Genomic DNA, 21487 nt, shown 5'->3' with positions numbered 1-21487 from the left:
CATTCACCTCGGTGCACCACTGCACGTGCTGATAGGCAAATTGTGCGCATGGCAGTGACGGATCGCTCAGTGACATCCCGAACCATAGCACAGCACATTGCGTCTGTAACGCATCATCCAGTGTCTGCGCGTACCATTCGACGCCGTTTACAGCAGAGTGGTCTGTCCGCAAGACGTCCATAGCTTCGTCTACCATTGACGCAGAACCACAGACGTCTCCGTCGCCAATGGTGTGATGACAGACGGATGTGGACGGCAGAATGGAATGACGTTGTCTTTACTGACGAGGCACGCTTCTGTCTGCAGCACCACGATGGTCGGATTCGTGTGTGGAGACACCGTGGAGAGAGGATGCTGGACAGCTGCATTATACACCACCACACTGGTCTTGCACCGGGTATTATGGTATGGGGCGGTATTGGATATTAATATCGCACGCCTCTAGTACGCATTGCCGGTACTTTAAATAGCCGGCGCTACATATCCGAGGTGCTGGAGCCAGTTGTCCTTCCTTACCTTCAGGGCTCGGCCACAGCCATATTTCAACAGGATAATGCGCCACCACACGTGGCACGCATTGTCCAAAGGTTCTTCTTCAATAACCAGATTGAATTGCTTCCCTGGCCGGCTCGCTCTCCGGATCTCTCGCCGATAGAAAACATGTGGTCCATGGTTGCTCAACGAGTGAGCCAGATTACATCCCCAGCTGCCACACCAGATGATCTTTGGCAACGTGTGGAAGCTGCTTGGGCTGCTGTACCCCAGGAACACATCCAACGTCTCTTTGACTCAATGCCGAGACGTGTGGCAGCGGTGATCTCCAACAATGGCGGCTACTCTGGCTACTGATTCTGGCAGGAACATGTCACAGACGTCTGTAAACGTAATCATTTGATACTTGGTCAACATGTTATCTACAAAATAAATTTTGTTGTGCTACCTCTTGTCTTTCTTGGTGTTGCATTTACGGTGGCCAGCAGTGTATGATACCTAGACAAATGTATTCCAGGAATGTCATTACTGTACTTAAATTATTTTTTGGTGCTGCGATTTTTTCTGTCATGTATGTAGACATGAAGAATAGAGATGTAGAATGTTAATAAAATTTGTTTTATTTGAAAAGCATTAAGAGTTTTCACATAAAAAATTCGGAGACATTACTTTGCGGCACGCCCTCATACAGCCCTTTTTTTAAACCCCACAGCCCAATGGAAATGATGTATTTCTTTTTATATGATTAATTCTAAGTCACGATGTCGAATTATTCGTAAATACAGAGTGAGCACAATGCCTTGCCCCGATTATAACAATTTATTACAGAATAACCGTTTGACATAATAATTTACATTTGATGCCGTTGCATATGTTAGTGTTACTAGTTTTTCTTAAGACCACTTACGTTAGTAAACCTGAACGTGTGCTCCCATGGTAGCTCGGAGAATGTCGAAGCGGTATTCCAGTTGCCGCTAGGTGTTTCGTAACATGTGTTCTGTAACAGTACCCACAGCAGTTTGTATCCTAGCCTTCAGTTCGTCGACGTCAGCAACTGTAGTGACGAAGACTCTGTCCTTGATATAGTCCCAGAAAAAAAAGTCAATGGGCTTAATGTCTGGAGAGCGGGGTGGCCAGGGTGTTGGACTGTTCCTTCCAATCCACCGATACGGACATTACTCCCCTCTCCAGACATTACACCCGTTGACTTTTTTTTCTGGGGCTATATCAAGGACAGTCTTCATCACACTAGTTACTGACGTCGACGAACTGAAGCCTAGGATACAAACTTCTGTGGATACTGTGACAGAACTCATGTTACAAAACACCTGGCGGGAACTGGAATATCGCCTCGACATTGTCCGAGCTACCAAGGGAGCACACGTTCAGGTTTACTAACGTAAGTGGTCTTAAAAAAATCTAGTAACACTAATCTATGTAACGTCATCAAATGTAAATTATTATGTCAAACGGTTATTCTGTAATAAATTGTTATAATCATGGCAAGACTTTGTGCTCACCCTGTATTATTTTACTCCGCACTTAGGCCTAGATAAGAACAAGTTTATAAGATCCAGTTTTCTGTATATCTTATAGCGCTGCGGAATCAGTTTCTTGGGACGTCCCGAATAACATTAGCACAGCGATACTGCCTGCATTACAGCGACAGTGTGCTTACACTACGGTCACAAACTGCCAACTCCAAGCCGCTAAGCGCGTTTGTAATTCAGTTACGCGGCAGGCTTATTTTGTGCGCGACGACGTTCTCTACTCCCGCACACGAGTTATTCCGCAAATCCAGTGGGGGCAAATCCCTTGCCCGGCAGTGTAGGCGGCTGCGGCGTGTTGTGGCGAAGGGAAGGGAAGGGTTAGAGGTGGGGGCGGCAACAGTCGGGGACCGCTTTACGCGCACTAAAGTCCGGACGAGTTGACCAGAGACTTACAACTCACTTCCATAAAAGCAGAAGAGAGGCGCGAGGCGATAGTCGGCCGACCCGGCGCGCCATTTTACTATCACTCTGCGGGCGTTAAGGCGCCCTAACCCGGGTCCGGCGCCGCCGCTGCCGCCTCCCGCCGCCAGTCTGCGCTAGCGTCGCCAAAACGCGCCTTATATTACACTCCTGTCCGCAGATTCAACAGCGTGACATCCTCCCGTCGGAGAAACTATCAGCCGATGGAATTTGAGAGCTCAGTTTTTCGCGGCGACATTCTCCGATAAATGTTTCTTGGATTCCTTTGTAAACTCGACCTTCAACGACTCCCTCCGCCGTCACCGTCGGGTGCTCATCCACGTCTACACTCCGCAAGTCACCTGACCATTTGTGTCACTCCCCCTTTCCTGTCCCAGCCGCGAATGGGTCACAGGAAAAACGGTTGTTGGCAAACCTCCGTATGAGATCGAATCTCTCCGATTTTACCTTCATCGTCTCTTCGTTAAGCCTAGTTTACACGACGACATTGGGTTGCGCCACTCGTTGCGTGGAATGAGTTGCACGTAAGTGGTTTCATATATGACTGTAGACAAGACGACACACCAGATTACACTTCAATTTCGTCGTTTTGTCGGTCCCTGAGTCGTGTCTGAAATGAAAGTTTTGGCAGCTGCACGTCGTACGAGTTGCGATGGAGTTAAAGCTTGTCGCGTGGAATCGCTGCTTAAGAAAAAAATAAGAAACGTGTTTCGATTCGTGACTGGATGAAGAAACGACGTCAGCTCGGTAGCTCAGCATCATTGCTGAAATAATTTATAACGGAAGATCCAAGAAGTTCTTTTAATTATCTTAGAATGTCAACAGAACTGTTCACGTTTCTTCTAAATAGACGCCCGGGTTCCCGGGTTATTCCCGGCGGGGTCAGGGATTTTCTCTGCCTCGTGATGACTGGGCGTTGTGTGATGTCCTTAGGTTAGTTAGGTTTAAGTAGTTCTAAGTTCTAGGGGACTGATGACCATAGATGTTAAGTCCCATAGTGCTCAGAGCCATTTTTCTAAATAGAGTTGATTATGCAATAAGGAATAAAGGTACTGTAATGCATGAGGTACAGTCGCCAGAACTGTAATTACATATCATATTGCGTGCATTACAATCGAGAACACTCGGCATGCTATAAGATACGGTTCTAGTTGGTGACGACGCTATTTCATTAACACCAATAATTATTAACATTAAGAGTGATAATTATTAACATTAGCAACAATTATTATTCGAAGCAGGCCTCATTAAGAACATACACTCCTGGAAATGAAAAAAAGAACACATTGACACCGGTGTGTCAGACCCACCATACTTGCTCCGGACACTGCGAGAGGGCTGTACAAGCAATGATCACACGCACGGCACAGCGGACACACCAGGAACCGCGGTGTTGGCCGTCGAATGGCGCTAGCTGCGCAGCATTTGTGCACCGCCGCCGTCAGTGTCAGCCAGTTTGCCGTGGCATACGGAGCTCCATCGCAGTCTTTAACACTGGTAGCATGCCGCGACAGCGTGGACGTGAACCGTATGTGCAGTTGACGGACTTTGAGCGAGGGCGTATAGTGGGCATGCGGGAGGCCGGGTGGACGTACTGCCGAATTGCTCAACACGTGGGGCGTGAGGTCTCCACAGTACATCGATGTTGTCGCCAGTGGTCGGCGGAAGGTGCACGTGCCCGTCGACCTGGGACCGGACCGCAGCGACGCACGGATGCACGCCAAGACCGTAGGATCCTACGCAGTGCCGTAGGGGACCGCACCGCCACTTCCCAGCAAATTAGGGACACTGTTGCTCCTGGAGTATCGGCGAGGACCATTCGCAACCGTCTCCACGAAGCTGGGCTACGGTCCCGCACACCGTTAGGCCGTCTTCCGCTCACGCCCCAACATCGTGCAGCCCGCCTCCAGTGGTGTCGCGACAGGCGTGAATGGAGGGACGAATGGAGACGTGTCGTCTTCAGCGATGAGAGTCGCTTCTGCCTTGGTGCCAATGATGGTCGTATGCGTGTTTGGCGCCGTGCAGGTGAGCGCCACAATCAGGACTGCATACGACCGAGGCACACAGGGCCAACACCCGGCCTCATTGTGTGGGGAGCGATCTCCTACACTGGCCGTACACCACTGGTGATCGTCGAGGGGACACTGAATAGTGCACGGTACATCCAAACCGTCATCGAACCCATCGTTCTACCATTCCTAGACCGGCAAGGGAACTTGCTGTTCCAACAGGACAATGCACGTCCGCATGTATCCCGTGCCACCCAACGTGCTCTAGAAGGTGTAAGTCAACTACCCTGGCCAGCAAGATCTCCGGATCTGTCCCCCATTGAGCATGTTTGGGACTGGATGAAGCGTCGTCTCACGCGGTCTGCACGTCCAGCACGAACGCTGGTCCAACTGAGGCGCCAGGTGGAAATGGCATGGCAAGCCGTTCCACAGGACTACATCCAGCATCTCTACGATCGTCTCCATGGGAGAATAGCAGCCTGCATTGCTGCGAAAGGTGGATATACACTGTACTAGTGCCGACATTGTGCATGCTCTGTTGCCTGTGTCTATGTGCCTGTGGTTCTGTCAGTGTGATCATGTGATGTATCTGACCCCAGGAATGTGTCAATAAAGTTTCCCCTTCCTGGGACAATGAATTCACGGTGTTCTTATTTCAATTTCCAGGAGTGTAGATCTGTACAGTGGCAATATTTCAAAATTCTAACATATGTGAATGGAGAGCACTGCAGCGACGTTTTAAATGGACGAATATTGAATAAAGAATGCAGCTTCTTGAATTTGTATAGCCTTCCCTCCTGTTAACAATATTCCTTAACAAAAAGTCGGCCAACTCAAACGATGGGATTTTAGTCTTGAAGACGAGAGCATTGCCACAGTTAGAATTACAAGCAAGTGTAATTCAGTTGTACATGTGCTTCTAACTCAATAAATTTTGCCCTGCAGCTAAGATATTGTCAAACCATCTATGTTATGATCGCACATGACGGTCTCAGCGGCAGCAATACGTTGCTTATTCTGGTAATCAGCATCACTGAAATCCCACAAACACCTATCAAAGCATAGATAACCAAGAATTCAGTTTGTCTACACTCTACGAACACACATAACCTCAAAAGTCATGTAACTAGTGTCGCCAAAGTTGGAACACGCCGAAAGTGTTTAGTCTCACCAACGATTTGCGCAAACGCGCGGCGCGCATGTGCAGTGGCCGGTAGCGCATTTGCCTGCAATCTAGTGTCGTCGTGTAAACTGGGCTTTAGATAAGAGGTAGCAATATATTGGCTGCCTCTTCTAGGAAAGTACGCGTCTGCCACTGGAGTGACGCTTTCGTGCGTACTAAACGAACCTGTAACGAAACGTGCTGCTCTTCTTTGTATATCTATTTGCTCTGTCAGTCCTCTCTCTCACGGATCCCGGACTAACGAGCAACACTAAAGTACTGGTCTAACGAGTGTTTCGTAATGCTGATTCCTGAGAATTCTTCCAATGAATCTCAATCTGGCATGCCTTAGTCGCGATTAATTTTATATGTTCGTTCCACTTTAAATCGTTCCGCAAGCATACTAATAGATATTTTATGGAAGTAATGCTCCCAGTCATTGTTCTGCACTCGTATTATCTGTGATGTTAATAGGCCGAGTGTTACTTTCTATTTTACTTGGCTGAAATATGTCGTGGAGTCGACACCGAATTTCCATATCCTACTAGAGATTATGTCGATGTCTATGGAGGAGGATCATAAGCAGCGATGGTGGATGTAACAGCTTAGTAGTTCATAGAACCGGGTGCTCGATGCTTGAAGCCTACAGAGAAACAAGCCGAGTCATCCACCACCTATCGGAATCAGGTCACTACAATTTACTTATTCATTAACCTTTGTATTATACAATTTAACAATCAGATAGTAGTGAACTCGCACTTAATTGAACAATACTCGCCGGCCGTTGTGGCCGAGCGGTTCTAGGCACTTCAGTCTGGAACCGCGCCAGCGCTACTGTCGCGGGTTCGAATCGTGTCTCGGGCATGGATGTTTGTGATGTCCTTAGGTTAGTTAGGTTTAAGTAGTTCTAAGTTCTAGGGGACTGATGATCTCAGATGTAAAGTCCCATAGTGCTCAGAGCCATTTGAACTATTTGAACAATACTCATTTTTACACGTAAAGCCATGTTTCAAAAACATATTATCATATTTCTGAACACATAGTAGTATCAAACTTCGGTAAAAGATCCACATCTCTAGTTGATAATAGAGTTGTGGTTTATGCTGTTCCCTGCGTTGTTCTGAATACTTCGAGCACCAAAACAGTAAATGGAAACTTCATGCTGTTGTTGTTCGCAGTATGTGCATCTCTGCCTTTGTACAAGTAAGCTGCGTGAGATCCATCCCCTACAGCGTGCAAACTAAGGAGATGATGATTCTTTTGAACATAAAAAAAGTGGACTCGCATTCGGGAGGACGACGGTTCAATCCCGTCTCCGGCCATCCTGATTTAGGTTTTCCGTGATTTCCCTAAATCGTTTCAGGCAAATGCCGGGATGGTTCCTTTGAAAGGGCACGGCCGATTTCCTTCCCAATCCTTCCCTAACCCGAGCTTGCGCTCCGTCTCTAATGACCTCGTTGTCGACGGGACGTTAAACACTAACCACCACCCACCACCACATAAAAAAAGTGGCTGAACCAATTAAAAGTTGACACTGGTGGTTGGATAGTAGCGTAATGTCCATGCTTTTCTGTTTGTGATACGAGTCAATGATTTAGCCATTGCTGATACAATCTTATTGTGACGTATGCCGATGTGAGCCTTAATCCCCACTAGGTTAACGGTTTAGCAGTTTGCTTCAGTTTTCTCGATTATCTCGCGAACGTCACATATTTAACCATTGGTTTGCAGACTCGATTTCTGATGTTCTAGATTTTGTAAAGTACGTTTTCAACCTATCAAAATTAATATTTTCCCATCGTGAGTTGTCCCGTAACCGACCGCCTCCTTTATGTCTGTGCGACTTTCAACTGGTATTCAATGGTAGGACATATAACTGTGAAGCCCACATCTGATTCAGTTTTCGAGTCGTATGTAAAAATTTGCAAATATTTCGGCCACTTCATCTGAAGAAATTCCTAAATGATAAGATAGTGAAATATGGCATGAAATTTAGTGCGGAGAAAAGCAAGACCATGGTGGTAACCAGAGGGGATAGAGAGGGCAAGGGAAAAATTCATATTAAGGGACGGGATATTGAAATAGTGGACAACTTTAAATATTTGGGAAGTGTATTAATGAGGAATGTTCGTTTGGAGACAGAAATTAGCAAAAGAATACAACAGAGTAGTACATTTTACCAGTGTGTGAGGCCCCTCACGCCTTGGTGTGGGGAAGGTAAGTGCCAATGAGGTGCAAGCTGGTGCTATACAAGACTTACTTCACACCTATACTTATTTACGGCTCAGGGACTTGGACTATGACTAGAAGAGAGGAGAGTAGGATACAATCCAGTGAAATGAAGTTTCTGAGAAGTATGCTAGGGAAGACGAGGAGAGACAGAGAGAAAAATGAAGATGGAATTCGGAAATTTGTGGTAAGTTCTATGGGACGAAACTACGAAGGTCATCGGTCCCTAAGCTTACACAGTACTTCATCTAAAACTAACTTATGCTAAGGACAAAACACACACACACACACACACACACACACACACACACACACAAACACACACACACACACACACACACACACACACACACACGCATGCCCGAGGGAGGACTCGAACCTCCGACGTGGGGAGCCGCGCGAACTGTGACAAGACGCCCTCAGACCGCGCGGCTACCCCGCATGGCCAAATGAGGATGTTAGGAAGGAAATTGAAGTGGAGAAGTTGACTGAGAAAATTGAAAAGAATATATTAAAATGGTTTGGGCATGTGGAGAGGAAGGGAGAGGGAAGAATACCAAGAAGAATGATGGAGTTCAAGATTGAGGGCAAGAGGCCAAGAGGAAGACCGAGAACAAGAGGGATTGATACAATAAGGATGAGTTTAAGGAGGGGAAACATGCTATGGAACCAAATTGTGGAAGAAGAATGGTGGAAAGACGGAGTAAAGTGGCGAAGTACCATTGATACCCTAACCCGACAAGATGTTGGATAGAGGGGAAACGAAGATGAGGATGATATTTAAGTCGCTAAGAATGACTGGAGTGTTAAGACATAAAATATAGTCTCTAATAGGCTATGGAAGTTCTGTAAATTTGTGACGTTTCCATGACATAATTCGACAAAGTAAATACAAAAGTACCGCACGGCCTATTAATAAGAGAATAACTCTTGTCGATGAGGACAAAGGAAGTCGTTGAAGCTTGAGTTTACAGATAAATGTGACGCAGCAACAGATCCGAGAAACATTCACCCAGCCGATGGGATTGTCGATTACTTCCGCTATGCATGCGTATATTTCTAGTAACATATGTAGATTCAAGGTAAATAATGCACAAAGCGCGTCTGCAGAGAGGAGAGAGAGAGAGAGAGAGAGAGAGAGAGAGAGAGAGAGACTAGGTGAAGTAAGATAACAGCTTGCTTCTTCGCAGACGCTGTGTCTAAGACGCTCATGCTACAGCGCACACTTTCTAAAATGAGGCCACTATTACTCCTGGCTCCCGTGTTTACTTTCTGGCCACTATACTTCATAGCTCATGAATTAACACTAAAGAAGCCATTGGCTGCGAGATGCCTCTGTGTTAAATATGTCTCTATGGGGTGAAATCACTAATTTGTGCCATTTGTTACGAAGTGCAATAAGTGTGCGTGCTCCGGCGAAGGACAAATAAGACTATTACTCATCCGGGTAGTCACAGTAAGTTCGCCGAAGAATCGTGACGACACACAACAACAATTTTTAACTACGAAAAACAACACACACAACACTACTACATTAACAAGTAAATAAATACATGGAAACGATTTTAGGTAAAATTTCCTAAATAAAATTACCGAAAGATACCAACGAATATTACAGCTTTTCAATTATGAAATGAGAACTAAGGATTAGTATTACAATAAAATCAAGTACAACGTTGTTAGGCATTAAACTTTTTTCTAGCGCGTTACGTAACAAACTTCATAACGCGGAAGGAAAACGGACGAGTGCTACACATAGCGAAAGTGGATTATAATGAAGCGATTACTACAGGACAGGAAATTGCCTTACCGAAAGACAACATAAAATGGGGTACATTCAAAGGCACCCATGCGTGTGTACGAGTTAAGCGTCATGATGAAATCAGAGGAACGCAGATGTATAGGCAAGACAACAGCATATCTCCGACTAAATGGCTCTGAGCACTATGGGACTCAACTGCTGAGGTCATTAGTCCCCTAGAACTAAGAACTAGTTAAACCTAACTAACCTAAGGACATCACAAACATCCATGCCCGTGGCAGGATTCGAACCTGCGACCGTAGCGGTCTTGCGGTTCCAGGCTGCAGCGCCTTTAACCGCACGGCCACTTCGGCCGGCTATCTCCGACTAAAAGCAAGGCTCTTAACAGAAGTCAGAATCTTGAGAAATCGAGCTGAAACAAAATAGGTTACAGCGTGAGGTGACAACATTAGCCCTAGAACATTAAAGGGGGAGAGGGGGGAAATGTTACATTGTTACTAAACCATCGTAAATTTTACTACTCCATATTTCATTCAAAGGAAGCAATAATTTATAATGTATGCATTAGTTAATTACAATTATAACTGTGGGGCTGGTCCCGGCGGAGGTTCGAGTCCTCCCACGGGCACGGGTGTGTGTGTTTGTTCAAAAAATGGTTCAAATGGCTCTGAGCACTATGGGACTCAACTGCTGTGGTTATCAGTCCCCTAGAACTTAGAACTACTTAAACCTAACTAACCTAAGGACATCACACACATCCATGCCCGAAGCAGGATTCGAATCTGCGACCGTAGCAGTCGCACGGTTCCGGACTGCGCGCCTAGAACCGCGAGACCACCGCGGCCGGCGTGTGTGTTTGTCCTTAGGATAATTTAGGTTAAGTAGTGTGTAAGCTTAGGGACTGATGACCTTAGCAGTTAAGTCCAATAAGATTTCACACACACACACACACACACACACACACACACACACACACACACACACACGCAAATTTTACAATTATCAGGTCTCAAACGGTGTGTCACTTACGAAATAAGTACGAACCGTCCTGTTTTACACCCTATGCTGCAATACCACATTGGCGGTAACGGCGAAGTGCTACCAACTGCAATTGTGTATTTTACAAGATTTCAGTAATTTAGAGTAAAAAAGAAGTTTGAGACAAGACAAAAAGTAAAGAATATTACACCAGACATGCATAAAAGTACTTGTGGAATCCAAAACAGTCTTTGATGGGGAAATTTTTCTTCATTTTATAAACGGTTCCGATCAGTGACAGTATGCTGACAGTGGTCGGTCCTACACTGCGAATCATTTTTGTTTCTTACAGTATTATCACGTTTTTACATCCTTTGACGGTGTTTCGTTTATTAGTTTAATCAGACAGAAGCATCTGATGAATGCCTAACAGATCGACACCTGTCATAAAATAAAGAAAAATGTTGCGATAAAAAACATATTCTTCAACACGGGATCGCTGTATAATGAAATGTGATTCTTTTACACTTCAACAAGGACAAAAGTGTTGCAGCATCTAACTGTGAATGATGTATACAATGGGCATCTCAGTGATTTTATTTGGACACATCGACAACATTTCCCTTAATTGCTCATCAAGAGCAGCGTTGCAATTGGTAAGTAATTAATTTACAGGGACAGTGATTAGTTGAAAAGTGTATAGTAATCGTGAAAGTGTTTCTCTAATGATTGCACGATAGTAAAATATTCAGGAGAGGCTTTCTTCACCTTACACGCGACACTCCTATCTGTTAGTACCTTGCATTTCAGAGTAACTCTGACGTCATGTCTATGGCGCTACATTTAGTGGTAAATGTGTCATTCACGGAAATGTACACGGGTAATGTCCTCGAAAATCGCCGATACTCCGACAGAAGAGTACCTCGTCACTGTCGGGGCGTAAATAAAACTAGAGATCGCTGGGCATGGCAAATTAAACCGTCTGTGGGCGGTGCTACAGTCAGCAAACAAAACACGGCGTATGCAGAAACATAACACACACTATAAACAAAAAGCGCTGCAACGCAATCAATGATAACAACGTTAGGCGGTATCTTCTTTTGCTTGTGCCTTTGTCCCGCATAGGTGCGGCATCGGCAAGCTTAAAAACAGATGTGGTATGACTAGTTTAAGGTGGGAAAGCACATTAGGAGGCTGTTTGACACAGATTTTTTTGGGATTTTTTTGGGTGGGAAGAATTAACTAGAATTTAATCAAATTTTGACATCACTTCATTCATATTTCGAACAGTTTTTGTGAATTTTTTTGAATAATTCCAGCCAAAAATAACAAAGTTACGCTGTGATGTCCGCTGAAGATTGTGAGTACACTTCTCGAATTGCGTGTAGGTTAGCCATTCCGATTTTCATCTAAAATCAAAAAGGTTTTGATTTTACATTAATAACTTATTTTCTAAGAACATGAAGCTCAGTGCAGGTGAAAATAATGAAAGTTAAAATTTTTGCAGGCGTTGGAACAATTTACTTCGATTTTCACGACTTTTTCTCTAATTATGCAAAGAAAAACACCCTTAAAATCATGATATTATCTCACAAGTTGCTTCATATAATTCGTAATTTTATAAATAATCATACTATCAATTTTCATAATGATCGGTTATATTCTTTTTGAGTTAGACCGCACGAAAATGCGAAAAAAGTCATTTCCAAATATGGGCGTTTCAAAAATAAATTCTCGGAAACTAGAAATTCAAGGAATTTGACAGTAATGTAAAATGTTACCGATTAATCTGCGATTGCAGCACCATATAGAAATCCTTCTTCTTCCTCACAGGCTTCGTTTTGAGCTTGTAGCAGTGCTTTCCGAGCTTTCTGACCTTCCTTCGATTCCAATGAACTACGTCGATTATGCCAGCTCACGCTCTGGCTATCCATTTTTTCGGCATAATTGAAGCTTTGCGTGCCTACTACAATTCCTGCCTCGTTCATGACCCTCAGAAGGAATGAATTTCCTTCATTGAATAAGCCCGCTGCTAAATACGATGCCTCTTCAACGACTTTTATTCCGGAGTGCAAGTGTTTAGGAGCTAATCGCCAAACAGTGGAATTTTCTGTGTGGCCACCTAAACACCTCTCCAGTAATTCATCCCTTGATAAAAATCTTCATATATTGGAAGAATTTCCTTCTGTACGTCGGAGTGCAATGCAGAAGGTTGCGGTTCATGTTCCAAGAGCTGTTCTTTCTGCCACTCGCACCAGCTGTCTTCTCCCTCCGGGTAATACTCGGATCGAGGATTTTCATCAGTGGAAATCATACGATAGTATGTCGCTATAATTGCTTTTTTCATGTCTTGCACTCGGTTCTATGCTTTATAAAACCTAAACGAATGCGAATTTCGCTTTGAATTTTTGATGGAGTATTCTTGGATAGTTAAGCTAACGATTTATGCAATAAAAAATACGAATTTTTGAACCTCCTAATATGATTCCCCCCCCCCTCCCCTTAACCCTTAAGCGGTGGCCATATGCACTTTCTATCACCACTCCGTTACCCCCCCCCCCCCCCCCCCTGCCACGGGGTATTACGTAAGGTTATTCGTGTGAAATTCAGCGAAAATGTTTTAAAACTTGGCGAATCGTGTAACTGAGATGCGACTTGGGTACTAGCCCAGTACTCACTTCGTTGGACCGGGTAAACCATTTAAAACCACATGCCGGCTGGCCCACACATCAGCCCTCGGGCGTATTCGATCCGGGACCGGCGTACCTCCCCGTCCAGGAATTGAGGCTTTAACACGCACGCCAATCCGGGCGGGTAACGTCAGATTTTATCGGCAGCGCTCTGTCCATCTGGTTTTTGACCCAGTGAGAGATTAAACAAAAACATTCGTCTCTGTTTATAAGGTCATTTTCTAGCTTTACCTCAACAGATTATTTTAGTTAATAACATTATTCCAGTTACTTAAAGTGCACGGACAATCTCCGTATTATATTTTTTTACGGTTACCGGTACGAAGCAATGTTCTGCAGTCGGAGATTGCTCGGCTATTGTGAGCACGTATGCTCCATATACCGGTTCTTCACTGTCCTGATGTTGTGACCGATGAGTGGCAGACTTCTGTTCATTGGTAGAAACTTGGGGAAATGCAATCAGTCTACAAAGGAGGTTGCCTACAAGACATTCGTACGGTGCATCGACGGACTCAGAAGTGGCGTACTAGGTCCCTGAATCTACTTTCTTCAGCACCATCAAAACTTTTCGCAAAAAATTTGACATGTGAACACATTCGCGCTCTTTTCAACATGCAACTTACTTCTCACTCCCACAAACTCACCTAGCTATGACTCGCTCACACCCGCTTTTTAATCCATCGCTGTAAGTCGCTCATACCCGTACACTCTCTGTCACTCATTTAGCCCAACTCATTAACAATATCTCTTAGTGTCTCTCTAATTGTCACTGTCTTCTGTCTCACAGCCACAGAGTCCTATTATTACAGCCTTCTCTCACTGTCATTATCTACCTCTTCCTCGTTGTTCAAATGGCTCTAAGCCCTATGGGACTTAACGTCTGAGGTCATCAGTCCCCTAGACTTACAACTACTTAAACGTAACTATCCTAAGGACATCACACGCATCCATGCCCAAGGCAGGGTTCGAACCTGCGACCGTAGCAGCCGCGTGGTTCCGTACTAAAGCGCCTAGAACCGCTTGGTCACAACGGCCGGCCTTCCTCTTTGTCAGTGTCATATACTCTGTCTCTCAATATCGCTAGTTGTCATCCACTTCCACTTTCTACTTCTCTTTATTCCTCTTCAAATGGCACTGTCTGCTTTACTCTTCTCCAGACAGTGTTCTGTCACCGTCAAATATGTTCCACTACCGCTGTCTCCCTCTTTCTCTCATATTATTATTAACTCCTTCGCTTTTTCTATGCGACAACAACTGTCTACTGTCTTCTAGTATTTGTGCTTATCTGTCTTTTTCCTGCTGCTACAGTCTCCTTCTCCCCCAGCATAAAAGACCGCGAATATGTTCGCATTCCAAAAGTTTCGAGAGAATTTTTAAAGGCGATGAGGATAGTAGAATGAGGCATTTGATACCCAATGTTTTAGTCAGAGCCCCGACACGATCGTTTCCATGTTACAGCAGTGTATGTGACTCATGTGACTTGAACTTTATGCGTCAGTACAACTGAAATAATCCAAAACTAATTTTACACTTCAGACCAGATTTTATGGGCACAAAAATTTTCATTGTGCTTCAGTACTACAACATCGGGTTCCAAAACCATTCTGATGATAACCGAGACACTTTGCAGCATATTTATCGGTGCTACGTCACTTTATAACTACGTTTACGCCTCACATCGGATTTTACGGGCGTAATTTACGTGTACAAGTATGATAACTCTGAACCTCTGTATCTCGGAAACGGATAAAGATACCAAGAAAATTTTCAACGCTGTCAGAGATCGGGATCTAGGGAGTATATCGCAAAAATTACAGCCACTCGTCGTACATAGCCATTATGGGATCCGCGCCTCCGTTTTGGTACCCAAAAATTGCGTTTTTCGGGCTTTCTCTGGAATCGCCGATAAACTGAATGATGCCTTCATAAGAGGCATCATAAACCTTCTTTAATGAAAAAGAACCAACCGATTTTCTCCATTTGCCTAAGCTGGACGAAGTGTGTAATGTTCAAACGTTGGCCCTGTAGTGTAGGATAGTTACAGTACGACGATCCTTCTGTTCGATATATAAATGGTCCCTAGCTCAAAGGCTATACAAAGCGCTTGACCCTACCCTTCTATCACTAACAGAACCGGAGGAATGAGTTTTGGTAGCGTATGCTGTCGCATGCGTACCGATGTTGCACAACTGTGTGGCACCCGTACCGAATAGCACTAACAAGGGATATTCAACGTATATACAGAGCGACCGAGTGATTTGTCAAGTTTGCTTTCATACATGGAAGAGTGTCATGGAAATGCAGAAGAAACTGAAATGGTAGACGCTAGAAGACTATCCCGAGAAAGCCTTTTAACAACGTTACAAGAATCAACTTTAAATTACGAATCTAGACGTGCACTTCAGTCCTCTACGTATTGCTCCCGTACGAGTCACGAGCACAAGATCAAACTAATTACAGCGCGCACATACGCGAATGAAATGGGAAAAGTCGTGATAAGTGGTAGAATGAGATTTACTCTCTGCCTTCACTTCACAGTAATTTTCAGGGTATGGCTGTAGATGTATACAAATACCTTCGTTGCTCAAGGAATGGGGGCGACAGTGATAGTGACAAAATTCTCCCGAGCTTCCAGCAGCGTCAATTGTTTTGAAATCCGCAAGTTTTCGATCGCGTGTTCGATGGCCATTGTCAAGTCGTCACTGTGAAATGGTGACAGTGATTGAGTCTTTCATCAGAAACCAATCCTTCCACTGACCATCTCCAAAGTGTTTTAAGAATATTGCAGAAAATTAGAATTGCACAATTTCTGTCTACAACTAGTCCGATATGCCATTATTAGGAGATGAGAAGGCTTGCACAGGATAGAGTAGCATGGAGAGCTGCATTAAACAAGTCTTCGGAATGAAGGCCGTAAGAACAAAACTCTGTTACTGAGACATTTGCGATTCCTGACAAAAATTATGAGTGGAGGTGGTCAATAACAATTAGTTTATTTAGATACTACTATCAACGAACGTATTGCACCAACGCCCAAATGGGGTTTCTTTTGAAAACGTACTGGCTGACCATACACCAGTAAATTTCGAGTAATTTTAGCAGAAAAGACAAAAAGTCGTGACCCGGTGATGATTACCAATAAAAGCTACAAAATTTCATTTTTGGTTATTTAGTTTTTACACGAAGAACCCACGAAAAAAATGTATCAAGGGAGAATAAGGGTTATTATCACCGTTTGACGACAGTCATAAATGGAGAAAGGACGTTGTTTGTCAGCATCGGAATCTCCTTCTCTCCAGTTGCGTGACTTTGTTTCGCGCTACCAGCCAGTCTTTCATATATGTCAGGGATATCTCCGCTCAGCCTGAAATATCAATCTGTAGAATAAGAAAACACAGAGCAAAAATGAAGTTCCATTAGTTTCTCGTTTAAGGTCGCAACCGCAATGAAAAACCAATTCTCCGGTGTCTATAATGGTTGCAATTATAAAATTCCACAGACCGTAGGACGAGAGCTTTCGAGCGTCGGTTTCAAAAGCGACGAGAGAAAATGCGAATATGTCAAGGCCTGGAAACACGCGAAGATGCGGGAAATGACTTCAGATGCTCAGCTGGTGCTCATCAAACGATTCGCGGCTCACACATAATTGAAGAAATTACACAGAACAGTCCCGCCACAGAGTGATTTCACGCTGTTTCAATGACGCAAGCGTTCACGCATACGCGCCGAACCTGAGAGCTGAGCGCTTCAGGTAGAAAACTGCACGCGACGCTATTCCGATGTATACTTCAAAATTTAATTAGCCAATTATATATTGAGTGCTCATCACCAGAGCGAGATTTTATTAGTACTCTTACCACGTCATTCCTTACACGAAAAAGGGAACGATTTCATAGATTAATAGCGTAACACAGTAGTCGGCAAATGGTTTCACAATTATTTCACAGCGAACACAGAAAATATAATCTAATGTCATAAAGTTACTACGCAAGAAAGGGAGGATTCCTACAGTTACAGTATGCGTAACTATTTCCCATGAACTGCAGAACACGGACTAACGTGAGTAATTAAAACATCTGACAACAACTTAGACGGAGCTTACAGCTCGTAGAACTACACTATTTGTATTTTTTCCACTGCAGGTACACACGCTAATGAAAGAAAAAGGTGCGTATTTTATATATTTGTTAATCCTTGTAAGGCCTAAAAACTGATATATAGCTTTGTGATTTTGATGTTTCATGTTCAGTAAACGAGACTGCGGCCGAGCGAAGTTCATCCGATGTAAAATCACAGACTGTCCGTGAAACTTATCTTTGTATGAATTCGCGATGGAAGTCTTGTTAGCCGGCCGTTGAGGCCAAGCGGTTCTAGGCGCTTCAGTCTGGAACCGCGCGACCGCTACGGTCGCAGGTTCGAATCCTGCCTCTGGCATGGATGTGCTATCTGGCGAGTCTTGACACAGAAGTGGCTGATGAGACGAAAGCACGAAAATGGCAAAGGGAGTATGAGAGAAATCACAAAATTAATCGGATAGGAAACGAAGAAGCGGAAAAACAGACAGATTAAGAGTCAGGTGCTGAAAACAATGGCCAAGGAAATTATCTCGCAGTCACACAGAGAGGAAAGACGTGCGAGGTGAAGTACCGCCGTTTAAGCAATTTTATTCCAAGGGAGAAGGTGCGGTCATAATAGTTTGCAATAGCTCTTCAGTGCTATATAAATAAGAATAATAACTAAGTATCGTAGTTTTCCCAGCTTTCTAGTCGTTTGCTAACATAAAATGCAACTCCCTATACATTATAGCAAGTTTCCGTGTCACCTACATAATGGATGGAAAGTACGCACATGAAATACCAGTTCAAATAGACGGAACCGTGTACATGAAGTCTTGTAGAAAACATAACCTTGGACTATTTTAAACCATCTAGCAAAAGGAAGAGACGAGAAGAGTAAAACCCATTCTTCATCCTTTTCTAATACCTGGGCAAACCAGGAGAGAAACACGTGCAACAAGACAAAGCAGACACTACTCCAATGCCTAAGCCTATCCGGTATGTGTGTAGTGCATTTCAGAAATTAGTTACTTGCGTGAAATACAGTAAATGACGTTGGTAATGTCTGGTTCATTACCGAAGATTTCAACGCAGTCGACGTTAACGTGTGGAGCTCAGAGGAGTACGGGGTGGCCAAAAGGAAACTGAGTCGACAACTACGCCCAAAATACCAGTGTTAACATTACGCAGCAGCTTTTTTTATGAATAATGCCCGATGTTCTGTGAAACCGAGACTGTAAACATCCCGATACCACTTCATTCAGAAACCATCTGCGGAAGTAAACACGTACCGTTTCGTCCGGACGCTTTAACTCGTGCATCAAAGAAAATCTGTAGTGTGCTTTTTAATAATACTCTTTGGTAACGGTCTTTTCTTTCCCACTTGTGTAGATGAACGGCGCTGCGATTTTGTCGGACATTTCTGGATACAGTTATTCAGTACAGCGATGTTGTGTGGCCTTCGTATGCTTTTCTAATGACCTGAGTTTTTTAATAACTTTTCCTATGTCTTGATTACACTTCTATTTTTCCAACACCTTAGGCGTTTCGACTTTCCGTCGTTTTCAAGGGCTGTGTTATGTCAGTCATATAAAATTGTTCATTAGATACATTGTATCACGTCAACATTCTCAATCACGAGAAAAGTGAAACATGTGTGTTGTTGGAAACATAAAAGTGTGGTCAAGACGTAAGAAAAGTTATTAAAAGTGCTTCAAAATGGCTGCGTTATCTTACAGCATTTTCATGCAAATTGCAGATCTGCCTTTTGGATTACACGGGCACAAATTGCAGAAAATAAATTTAGAGACAGTTTTATTTTGGCTACCATTTAGAAACATGCGAAGCAGCACACGTTTAAGTTACTGATTTTGTATTTGGAAATGCGCAGATACAGAGCCTTTCTTACGTACTACGACCGCGATGAACAACACAAGAGAACCTTCATGAGCCCTGCGATACACCTGTCGTAATCAAGTACGAGACTCCACAATGTGTTATTGTTCTCCGCAATCCACCGTCCGTAGCGTGATCGCTGGTACATACATTCCCTGTATCCTTACAGCGCTTACGAATGTTGCGCAGAGAAAACGACTTTCGGTACATTTCCGTACAACCGCATGCCTCTTTAATTTTTCGACCATGGTCATTACGCTAGACGCACGTGGGAAGCAGAAAATGTTTGTGGCTTATCCTTCAACGACCGCCCTCCGAATTTGATGAGTATGGCTTTCCATTACGCGTCTCACACTGGAGTTTTTTCTTCTTATTTTCTTACGATTTCTCTAACGCAACGACGATGAATAAACATAGTTCCTGAAATTTTCTCTACCGCTTCCGTTGACCCAACTCAATGATAGCCACTAGTACAAAATCTCCCTTCCGCAATCGTGGTGCTCCGATTTTAAATCGTTCTAGATGGATCCTTGCAGATATTTCAGGGGTATGATTGATTGCAGTAACTGACTGTGAACGATGTATTCCAATAGTATTAGATTTGTTTCGTCTGTTTACCTATATTTCATTGCATTTGCTGTTTTGAAGACCAGTTGTTAGTCTAAAGAGCTACAGCTGATGATCCGCGTCATCCTGGAATTTAGAGTCATTTCATAATGACGCGAATAGTCCAGAATATCCAGAAGAAACTCTCCTTTTACAGTGTCAATGGAAGACATATCATTCGTCTGCGTACCTGGAAACTTGGGAATCCGAGAAAGTAAGAAAGCTGATAATGAAAATGCGAAAGCCTGCGACGGTCGTGGGGTTTTTAGACAGCATGTGGATGATGTGGAAAGTTGTATTTCACTCTGAGTAATAAACAGTGTTAAGTCTTCCACATGGGTACTAAAAAAAATCCATTAAGCTTCGGCTACACCATAAATCACACAAATTTAAAGGTTCTCGTTGCAGCTACGGATTACAATTACGAGCAACGTAAATTGGAACCGTGGCGTGGAAAATGTTGTGGGGAAGGCGAATCCAGAATGAATTTTACTGGCAGAACACTTAGGAAGTACAACAAACCGGCTAGAGATACTGCCTGTATTACACTCGCCTGTCCTCTTCCGGAATACTGATGAGCGGTGTGGATTTCTTACCAATAGAACTGATGGAGACCATCTAAAAAGTTCAAAGACGGGCACCCCATTTCATATTATCACTAAATAAGGGAGAAAGTGTCACGGATATGATAAGCGAGTCGGGGTGGTGCTCGTTAAGACAAAGGCGGTTTTCGTCGTGGCGAAATCTTTTTACGAAATTTCGATCACAGTTCCCTCCTACGAATGCGTACATATTTTGTTCACTCCTATCTACGTAGGAAGAATTGAAAGTCGTGAAAAATTAGATAAATCAGAGCGCGCACCGATATACTTTAAGTGTTCATTTTTTTTTTGTCCCACGTGCTATTCAACAGTGTAACAGTAGATAAATAGTCTCGACAAAGACAGCAGACGTAAGTAAGAATTTAGTTCGCACCAGCACAAGTATTACACATTAAGGAGAAAATTAACTGATAATTTTATCTGTTGTGTGAAGAATAATAAATTTAGGTCAGGTCTGAAATATTATCCATAGGCGCCATGAAGTATAGACCTTCGCTGAGCCAGCTTGATGTTGCGTTATCTAAGGAATATAAAATAGTCAGAAGTGAGATGTCGCGCTCAAGGAATAGTGGACAAGCTTTATATTTTTAGAATACACGTAAGTAAAAGGTAGTGGATTCGATTAACGGTTTTAAATTAGTGCCTCCGTGGCGAATTACCAATGATGAATCGTTCGCAAACACCAGTCTCTTAACTTACAGCGTCGCCTAAGATAAACTTCGGATCCAGTGAAAATAGTCCAACTGACACAACTAGCTATAGGATACGAGCTACAAATAAAAGACACCCCTGAACTGAAGATGTTGATTATTATTTCAGAACAGGATTCTCAGACTGAATTAGACACCATTAAAAGCATTGCATCAAATAATGTAGAAGAACAGGTATAAAGTACAGTTGGCGACTACCAAGCGGGATTCAGGAAAGTAAGAGGTTGAACAGATATTTATCCTGAAGCAACTGATAGAACATAGGGCCTTAAAACCTTAAAAAACAAAAAGACAGTAATAACCTTCGTGGACTTCACAAAGGCATA

The sequence above is a fragment of the Schistocerca nitens genome, chromosome 4, assembly GCF_023898315.1.
Source record: "Schistocerca nitens isolate TAMUIC-IGC-003100 chromosome 4, iqSchNite1.1, whole genome shotgun sequence".
Classification (NCBI taxonomy): domain Eukaryota; kingdom Metazoa; phylum Arthropoda; class Insecta; order Orthoptera; family Acrididae; genus Schistocerca; species Schistocerca nitens.
This window is presented reverse-complemented; position numbering follows the sequence as displayed.